Here is a 10,459-nt window from a genome sequence, read left to right as displayed (position 1 = left end):
TTGCAAAGTCAGTCATCCCATCTGAGCGTACCTGATCGTGTCTTGAAGTTAAGTACTCAAGGGCCAGCTTAGCACTCGGATGAGAGACCACTCAGGAATCCCACAGGCATGAGTCAATGAGCCATGGTAAATTGCAGAAACTGAATTAGTTCAAACACTCTATTAGGTTCTGCCTTCATGACTGAGTATTTGAAAAACAGGAGGAGGAAGGTGGTGGAATAGATAACTATAATGTCTGCCTTTGAAAAACTGCTGATATTAAAATCTTTTTCTGCCCCATTCTTTTTTCCTTTTCTATTCTTTCCTTTCCACCACTTATTAGCTGATTTTCTGGCCTGTGAGGACCTACTTGCTCTCTGAGAAGGGGCACGAGGGTATCAGCAGCAATTTCTGTTCCTGCCACAGGTCAGGGAGGAGAGTAGAAAGGAGCTCCTACCGTCCTGCTCCTCAGGCCAGTGAAATGTTCCCAAGCCTGTAATATTATCAAGCAAGCTGAAAATTTTAAAAAGTCAGGCAGGTTAGCATAAGGAGCCCCTGGGAACCAAAAGAAGATAAATGGTGGCTTCCTGTCTACATTTTCTTGCTTCACAGCAGTTAACAAAGTAAGCATTAGTTTTCTTTAGGGGCATTGCTTCAAATCTCACTTTAATATCATGTTTAAATGTTCCAGTAAAATTCTTAGTCTTTCAACACTTCCCTCTCATGATACCATATTACTGATGGATTTTGGCAGTGACAAATGACAAAGCATGCTTGTCTCTGAAACCATTCTCATTTGTATTCTTTCCAGTTCCTTATCTGTCCCATGGGAATAAAAAATTAAAATTAAAAGATAATATTTCTGAGAATAATATTTAAGTAATATAAACTGTAGCAGTGTTGTCATGACATTAAATTCAGTACAAAGTACTTTCTGATTCCCCTGGATAGAAATATATCTGGTTTAGACATAGTTGAAAGTGTTTTTGATTAAAACCATTTCTTTCTCTGAAGAAAATATTTTTTAGGACAAAAATTGATACCTAGAAAACAGCTGATGAAGTTTTCATTAATTCTTTTTTTGCTTGGTTGTACTAGTTTGGTGTCTTGAAACAAATGTAAAAATTGCAGTATTTTATATGAAAAAGATGTAATAGTGATTTAATGAAATTCTTAAGCATGTTTCAGTCAAAAGCTTCAATAGAATATATGAGAATTCTTCATGGTTTGCTTGATTTACCAAGCTGAGGCCTGCTTTTTCTTTTGAAATATCCACAAGAGAGGCAAAGTAGCAAGAAATCACCCTTTTTAGAGGTTGAACATAGAAACATGTATCAAAAGACATTCCTTCTTTCTTATACATTTAATTACATACAAAATACTAGTAGTGATATTTATGCAGCAGAAATTGTCCATTTCTTTCTCATTTTTCAAGAATAAAACATTTTCTCATTTCACTTCATTCAACTATTTTCTCAAATTCCTTTTTTGAGTATCTTCTACCTGACTCTCTGTTGTTCTTAATAAACTCTTTTCAGGCTCTTCTATTTGGTCTTTCTGTAATGTTGATGCCCTGCTAATGCACACATGGTGACACCTATGCCTGTATTTGCAAACTGAAACCAGGCATAAGTAGGACACTGGGCATGGCAAATTGCTTAGGAAAGATTAACCAAAACCCTGGATAAACAAAGGAGAACTGAGCGGTGCTGTTGACAGAGCTGAAGGACAGGATGCCATCCAGAGGGACCTGGACAAGTAAAAAGAGTGGGTCCATGGGAATATCACACGGTTTAAGAAGGCCAAATGAGAGGTGATACAGCTGGGTCAGGGCTATTCCCAGGGTCAACACAGGCTGGGGGATGAACAGATTAAGATCACCCCTGCTGAGAAGGAGTGGAGCAGATAAAGAAAAAGCCCCAGGGTGACCTATCTGCAGCTTTCCAGTACCTGATGGGAGCCTACAAGAAAGATGGAGAGAGACTTTCTACAAGGGCATGTAGTGACAGGTCAAGGAGGGATGCCTTTAAACTGAGAGAGAGAGTAGCTTTAGATTAGATATTAGGAAGAAATTCTTTACCATGGGGGTGGTGTGGCACTGGAACAGGCTGCCCAGAGAAGTTGTGCATGACCCATCCCTTGAAGTGTTCAAAGCCAGGTCAGATGCGTCTCTGAGCAACATAGTCTAGAAAAGGTGTCCTTGGCAAAGGAGGTTAGAACTGATCTTGGAGGCACCTTCCAACCCAAAACATTCTATGACTCTATGAAATGTTTTTTGAAGTGTGTGTGCAGAGTGATCAATAAAGAAAGCATGAGAAAGAATGAAGATGGTTTTTCGAAGGATGCAATTGAAATAAAATGTGGAGGTTCATGATAAGCTTTGGACAGGACCTCATGGGCAAGGGCTGGAAGCTGCACAAGGAGTTTAAGATTAATACATGTGCATGATAAATGTTTTCTTAGGCAAGGTGTATTGGTACTGTGGATGCCTTGAAAAAACAATGAACAGAGCTCTAGGAGCATAGACAGCTATAGCTGCAGTAATTAAGAGAAGACTGTAGGGACACAGGCCTTTGCTAGAAAAAATGAAGAGAGAGCAGAATAGTCCAAGGTCATTATGTGAGAAAAAGTACACAGCACTGACTACCAGAATTAGAGAACAGGGAATGGAAAAAACCAAAAGTGGTGGTAAGGAGAAGAATTGAAAATGCTCACAAGAGCTGTGAAATTCGTGTGTTCATATAGGGAACTGGATGTGGAGTAGGAGAGACAGAAAGACATAATCAATAGTTGAATCTATGTGATGTTGTTAGGTATGAAACAAGGAGTTTTAATGAAATGCAGTGAAATATGGGAAAGGAGAAGATGTAATTACTAGTACTAGTTGCACTGTAGCAAAAGACCTCAGACACCAGGATGCCAAAGCTGAAATGAAATATATTCTAGACTGGAAATCACTGTCAATGAGAGCAGACTGTGAAACAGATGAAGTGAAGAAGACGTATAAGTTGGCTGAGGAACATAAGTGGTGATTTTTTGTCAAGGACAGATCAGGGATGCAGTATAGATGTTAACAAAAGAGGTGAGGAAAAGACAAAGAAATAAATTGCTGAACATAGCAAGTTTGTATACTCTAGGAAAAGTCATTTTAGACAGACATCTACATTTTTTTAAATTATTTTCTAGATTCAAGAATCCTCACATTTTCTCTGATAAGGGTAGTTTAAGTGGAAAAGTACCCTCTCAACAGATACATGTGAAAGACAATAGAAGAAGGTTTTTATATGTTTCATATGTTCCATAGCAATTGTCTGTTGTTTTATTCTGAACAACAAAACCCCTATAGTTGAGACACTATCAAATATTTCCAAAACAAGGTAACTTAAGTGTCATGGAAATGTATTATGTAGAGGGATATGTAGATGAAAAAGAAAGCAAGACATCCTCCTATGAACAGTAAGCTATATTAAACTGTGGAAAAGTCTTCTATAAGGAAGTGCAGAAGCCCTGTCCCTCAAGGTTTTAAAATTAGGTAGAATAAAACAGTAGAAAACTATAGAGTGTGATATAATCTTGCAGTGCTAGTAGGATAATCTAATTGATCTCTTCCAGCTATAATTTTTATAATTCAAAATCCATGGCTTGTGTGTTTTGCTGCCCCAGCTCACTGTGGGTATACAGTGATTGTGGGTTTGAAAGAGTGGTCAGCAGGAAAAGAGAAAAAGAGTTAATGAAAGCAAAAAAAAAGTGCCTCCCACTAGAGAGGAAACTGGCAGTGCTAACAAATATCTCAGCAAGTCTGATTTCCCATGAGACTGCCTCTGATAGCTACACTCAGGCAGCCAAACCTGAATGGAAGGTAATAATAATTAGATTCTGATGAGTGAAGAACTCACAGGAGGACCAACTTTGCAGGAGTTAATGAAAGGAGAAGGAAATATCCAAATTTTCAAAAATATTTAGAAGATAATATTATGGAATAGTCTTTTAAGGTTAGATGTTTCTTGCTAGCCTAAGGATGTGTATTTATGTAAGAAAAGACAGATGCAGAGAAAATGGCTGGCACCTTAACAAAACTGATCACAGCTGGGGGTGTGACTATGTGTGCATTTCCAGTACAGCAAGATTCAGGGTGACCCATAGCTGTTATTCAAAGTCAGTATCAGACCATTTAATTTTCTGCATCAGTTCCTTTGCTCTTCCTCTCTCCAACCTGAGTGTTATGACCATTCAGCATCTTCTCTTATGCTATTCTTCCTCCTCATTTGCTTTTGCTCTCAATGGTGTTTTAGAAGAATTAAATCCCTCAGTACAATATCCATCTTCTTGAACTAATCTGAACTTGGAGCAAGTGCTAATAGCTCAATAAGCATTCTCTGACCTGTCTCCATGAACAAAACTTGAACCACAGATGTGAATGTATTCACTGCTCAAAGCCACTGAACACTGAACAGGATTAATATTTGTGCTATGGTACGATGTGTCTTTGTTTTGGAACTAAGTCACCAAATGAACATTGAGAGAAACATCCAACACGCATTTCAAGGGAGGAAAAATATCAAGTGGCAATTAAGCTATCTTCCAGAAACTGCTTGCTTTTTTTTTTTTTTTTCTGGAAAGATGCTCATCCACTGGAATTAAATGGTTCACTTATTTAGGAATACTCATTTTCAGTCCTTGTATTTCTTTCTTTACTTCTTTGTATCACCAAGCTTTTATTTAATAATTTTTAAAAAATTATTTTTTTCATACCTGCAAGCTACATTCTCTCATATTTTAGTTGCTGAGTGTCAGTTTGTCTCTAGGCTCCGCCTGTGCATCCAACAGGTGCAACAAAAATGAGCATTACTCCAGTAAGACACAGCTATAGTGCTGTATACATTACTGCTGCACACATTACTGCTGCTGCTGGCAGCAACAACTGGCTGATACTTCCACTGATCCAGAAAAGGTGTTTTTTCCCTCTGGGAAGCAGAGATTATAGATTTGAACAGTGAAGCTAATTTATAATATTAAGAAGATTATAAATTGCTACCACAATATGTGTAATATATTTTAAATTAAATATTGCCTTCACCAAATGAATATCCTTTAGTTTATCAAGTAAAACTATTGGTGTAGTTTCTTAACACGGTACTGCATGAGATCAGAACCAGGAAGGTTGATAAATTATTTGTATGCATGATAGTTGCAGTAATAGATTTGCAATTCCGGAAAATAAGGCTCCACATTAAGTATTAGTGCCCATGCCCATTTTCTGCTTTCAAGTATAGAGAATCCAGTCTCTTGACAGACGAACTAGCTACCAATTCTTACTGTTATATTCCCACTGTAGAGGGTACTAAATCAACTAGTACTTCCCACTGCTCTGGAAACCTGAATTGGGCCAGTACCCTGTGTTTTTATGGGCTGGTTCTGAAATCTTTCTAGAGATCCCCCAGAAAAACCCTTCTGCTATGTTTCAAATCTAGTTTATCTTCCCCATGCAAGCTTTGCTGCCCATTTTACCCTCTATATGATTTGATGCAGACTTCCAGCTCTTATTGTAACTCATACACTGTCAACCCTTGTGAAGATCAGCCTACAAATAAGACAGGTGGCTTTTTTTTTATTTTGTTTTGAAGTAGAACCCTATTCAAAAGCTTCTGTGATGTACAGAATGGACCATTAGGTCTTAAAAATCTGATTTCGCTTGTGAGTTATTTTATTTACACACAAATAGTGAGGCAACAAAATGTCAGACATCTTTCACACCTGTAGGATAAAATACTTTTTATAGCCTTATACAACCACATACTAAAATCTGTATAATTTATGATGCATTTACAACGCTGTAAAGGCCATATTTGTTCTTCATATGTCATAATTCTCATTTCTTGACTCCTGGGACTGTGAAGGGATTTATTGTGTCATCTCAAGTGTACTTTCCTAGGAAGAATGAACAGTTTAGGCCACTAGATTTACCATTTACATCTGTCCTGTGTGGAGCTGCTATACAAACTGTAATGTCACGCTGGGATTGATAGGATGTACAACAAGCTGCTATTTCTATATGGTAAAAGCATCGCCACTGTCTTTACTATGAATTTATCTTAGAAACATAAAACTTGATTTAGATCTTGGAATGGCCAGGTATAGGTCAACAGAAACACAGGATTGAAGTACAGGAAAGATTCATTTAGAAAAGTTAATTGAGCTCTTTTCCATGGTAGGAGAGAACATACTTTGATCCATAGTGTCTTCATGTGGTTGGATATTCAAGTTTTTCCATTAGGATTTAAGAACTTTTCCCCATGCAATCTTTCTTCTTATATTGAATACTAGCTTTTAAATGGAAGAGTCCTATTTCAAGGTTCTTAGCAAGATTACTTATGAAAAATACCAAGAACTTTGGAAATATCCCTCAAGAAAATTAGTTGTGTCATTGGACAATTGCCTGAAGCAGGACATAAAGGCTTGAAATAAGAAAACTCCTTTAAACTGTTTGAGAGAGATAATAAATTTTTGCATATAATTTATAAGACAGGATTGCATTCATGCTGTCACAACATCTAAAATTTAGGATGGGATTCAGCTGCAAAAGGATGAATGTTTAAATGTCCTAGAATATCTTCTGTGATCTCTGGTCATGCAAGTCTCATGTATCCTGGGGCAGTTCAGGTGTCAGTGCTTATTTATCTTCTGGTAGCTGAATACCACCTCTAAGTTTGTGGTCTAGGAAAGTCCTCTAGGTTCTCTCTGTAATCAGTGATGAAAGAAAAAATTATTCAAGGAGCTATTTGCTTCAACAAACTTTAAAGTTTATAATATTTACTGTCCTCTGAAGATACTCTGCCTGTTTGTGCATCAGAGGGAGTTCAAACAAGAAACTAAATTTGATAGAGAAAAAAAGGTAGCTAGGATAAGACTCAATCTAAGATTAAGACAGCTGGTATTAATTTCTCCATGACTATAGACTGGAGAGAAAGACTCAGGAGTCCTTACCTGCTAAGAGGATCCTTTGCAGTCATGTTATATTCACAAATAGAGAAGACTGCCAGAACTGTACTTTTTCGAAGAGGAACCCTCCAAAAACACATAAGAATAATTTGGAAGTTTAGCCTAATGTTCAGTCTCCCTCATGTATATACATGAACAAGTATATTATTCTCTCAAAAAGGGTTTACAGATTTTCTCAGAAATCTTATCAAATTCTAAAGACATTTTTCCTCTGTGGTTTAGGTATTTCCTAAGCAGTTACCTATACAATTGTGACATCAGTTTGAACCCCTGCCAGTATAAGAATTATAACTACTTACAAAGCTTAGCTATATACAGTTTCTTTCAATAAGTGTAATATTTCAGTAGTCTTTATCTCAAATAGCTGCAACGTCAAAACCAGACAATATTAGGTGTGAGAGATTTGGGTCTCGGATATTTGGTCCCCATTTATAAGAAACAACTGGAAGGAAGGCACAAATCAAATGGCAGCAAACTTAACTCTTGACATGTCTGCAGAGTGCTACATGACAAGACCAGAGCATTAAGACTACTGGAATTTTCACTTTAATGATACATAAAATGTTTTGGCTTTGCCTCTACAAGGCAACTGGGAGATGAGTTTACAGGTGGTGATGAGCTTATAAATTCATAATGTACTAGAAATATCATAATTAATACAATAAATTTTTTATTAAGTACTTTCTGAAGAAAGTGCTAAATTAAATGGGCCCCAAAAGTACAGTAGAGTTAGTAATATCATTTATATCAGAAACGAGGAATATAAATCTTGCAGCAGTTTACAGATGTTTTTATTTAATATCTCTGATCCAAAAGATCTGACTAGATGAGGCCACCCCAGTGTTCTTCGATGGCAAAGCCCCCAGGATCTTTACACTTTGCAACAAGTAGGAAATCCTTATTAATTCCCTCAGCATTTCTTATAATGACATTAATCATTATGAACTCTTCCAGTATTAATTCAGATGTCATATATAATTCCACAGGAATCCCACTGAAATTTGAACAGAACAAACCTCATGTAATTGGAGCAGGAAACATAAAATAACCCAGTGTTCCAATTTTACTGAAAATAACTGAAAATAATCATAACTCATTTCAAAAGCCAACTTAAGTGAATCTGTTAGCACTTGGAATAGCATTGATTGTATTCAGCTTATTTGTGGAAGTCACATTTATGTGGGCTATATTTTGCCTTTCAATTCAGCATCTGGCAATGGATTCTATGAAATAAAGTGTCTGAGTATTTAAACATTAGTTCAGTTGTTATTTTTTATACTGGATTTTATGTCATTACGCATTATGTTTATTGCATGTGTAATTTGCCTAATGTGCACTCAAAAAGAATTCCACAAAGCCTGTTTACACTATTAAATCTGTGCATGGGAGTACTTCAACTCTGCTTTTCAGGAGAACTCTGCAGAACCTTAGGGAAAACTCCCATCTTATTTTGTGGGTGGGGAATTTAATTTGTTTGTTAGTTTTTAATTGCAAAGCATGGTAAAGAAACCTTTCCATGTATTACTTATACAGAAAGATTATATACCTCTAGGGTACTCACAGCAAAGAATTCAAAAGTTTGATTTTGAAATTTACCTGCTCACTCCATCACACCTCATAATAGTAAGATGTTCAGTCTGTACCTTAATTGAGCTATCAGTGGCTAGAGGTGGGAGAAATAGGTAATCATCCCTCTGTTTCTGTTTAGTAACAAGCTGACAGCTTTGCCAAGAAAAGAGAACCATGGCAACCAACCAAGAGTAATGAGTCTTGTTCCAGAGAACAGGAATTTTTCAGTGAGAAAGAAACAAGGGAAGGTTTGTTCTTACTTAACACTCAGGGCACAATATAGCTTTTACAGCTTGATCATGAACTGCTGGCCTCAAATCAAAACATTGTCATTTGCTTCAGTAGATGCAGATCAGATCACTAATTGGGTATAAGACTGGAGTACACCAGAATTCTTTCTTGCAAGAGAAAATTACTAAAATGTATTTGTTTTGTAACGTAAGAGCACGTATTCTGCTATTTGAAAATACCACTTAATGGGTTCTGAACATTTTAGTAGGACATTTAACGTAATAAATTTGCTTTTTATTCATATAACAAGAAAAGAATGTTAAGCTAATGATTGGGTTCACTGGGTTTTCCACTCTACTGTCAACTTTTCTTGTAATCTTGGGTGAGCAATTTATGACTACATGCTTTGAGATATTTAATGTATTAGAGTGCAGAGCATAAGGGTTTATCGCTGCGGATTTTACTGTTGCAGGCAAGAGGGTGTCCCATGCATAACCATTGTGGAATAGCTCTTTGGAAACTATCTAAATGAGGTTGCAGAAAAAAACAGGAAAATATTAATGAAAAAGAGATAGGAATTATATCTATAAGAAGGAATCTCATCATGCTCAAGTTCTCTGGCAAGAAAGTAATCTCACATCAGCAAATTTTGACATTATTCTCATACTGGCATTAGGGGAATCAGTCTTCTTTTGATTTCTCTCAAAGAAAGGAAAGACAGACTGTCTCATGAAAAATAAATATTTATACAATCTGTAGCATTAAATTTGGCAACCAGCACCCCAGGAACGCCAAGACTTTTGTACCCAACCAGTCTGTGAGCATCCCATTAGGGGGACCCTTCCTTGAACAGTCCCGCTGGATTGGTGGGTGGTTCAACTGACTTATTCAGGGACATATGCCAACAGCATAAGGGAGATCCCTCAGTGGTTCTTCTTTATTTCAGTATGTTCTCTACTGCCAGCAACTGCCAGTACCCATGAAGGACACAGTTCATGGGATAACACCCTTTATTATTATAAAATTGTGACAGGTTAAGGTTTGAGGATAGTCAGTAATAGTATCCGAATGGAAAAACATATTCAAAGGCATATACAAGCTCTAGTCCCCAATAAAAGTATTTTTACTTTTAAGTGTATAGAGTGTGGTTCTTACCCAACAGGCATTCCTATGGTTTTTAAAGCATTAGAAATAAAACAAGCGTAAGCATATGGAGGTTTCATACAGGTACAACATGATTTTGTTGTTCCTTCCATAAAGGTACTATCATGAATATAGACCAGGCACCTAATGATAGAGAAGTGAAAAGTCTGCTGCAAGTGACTTATTATCACTCAAAGATACAGAACTTCCAGCATCTGGGTATCTTGCTGATATCTCCTCTGTCTCTTCACAAAATTTTGTTATCCAGGCTTTGTCTCTACCCCATCTTCTTCCTTTTTGTAACTGCCACAATGTATCTTTCTTTGCTCCAAGATCCACAGTATGGAAAATTTCAGATAAAATATTTAATGCAACACAATCTTTACACAGCTTAAAATGTAACATCAACAGGGTTTCAAATCTCATGTGTAAAATATACACTTTCAAAGATTTGAATAGTTTATGAAAAATTGCAGAAAGGCCAGTATGATTTCAGTCTGCTTCTCATATATTAGGAAAGATTTCCCTGTCTTTTTTC

Source organism: Passer domesticus, chromosome 3, assembly GCF_036417665.1.
Source record: "Passer domesticus isolate bPasDom1 chromosome 3, bPasDom1.hap1, whole genome shotgun sequence".
Taxonomy (NCBI): Eukaryota; Metazoa; Chordata; class Aves; order Passeriformes; family Passeridae; genus Passer; species Passer domesticus.
The sequence above is the reverse complement of the archived record's forward strand: the minus strand, read 5'-3'. Positions refer to the sequence as shown.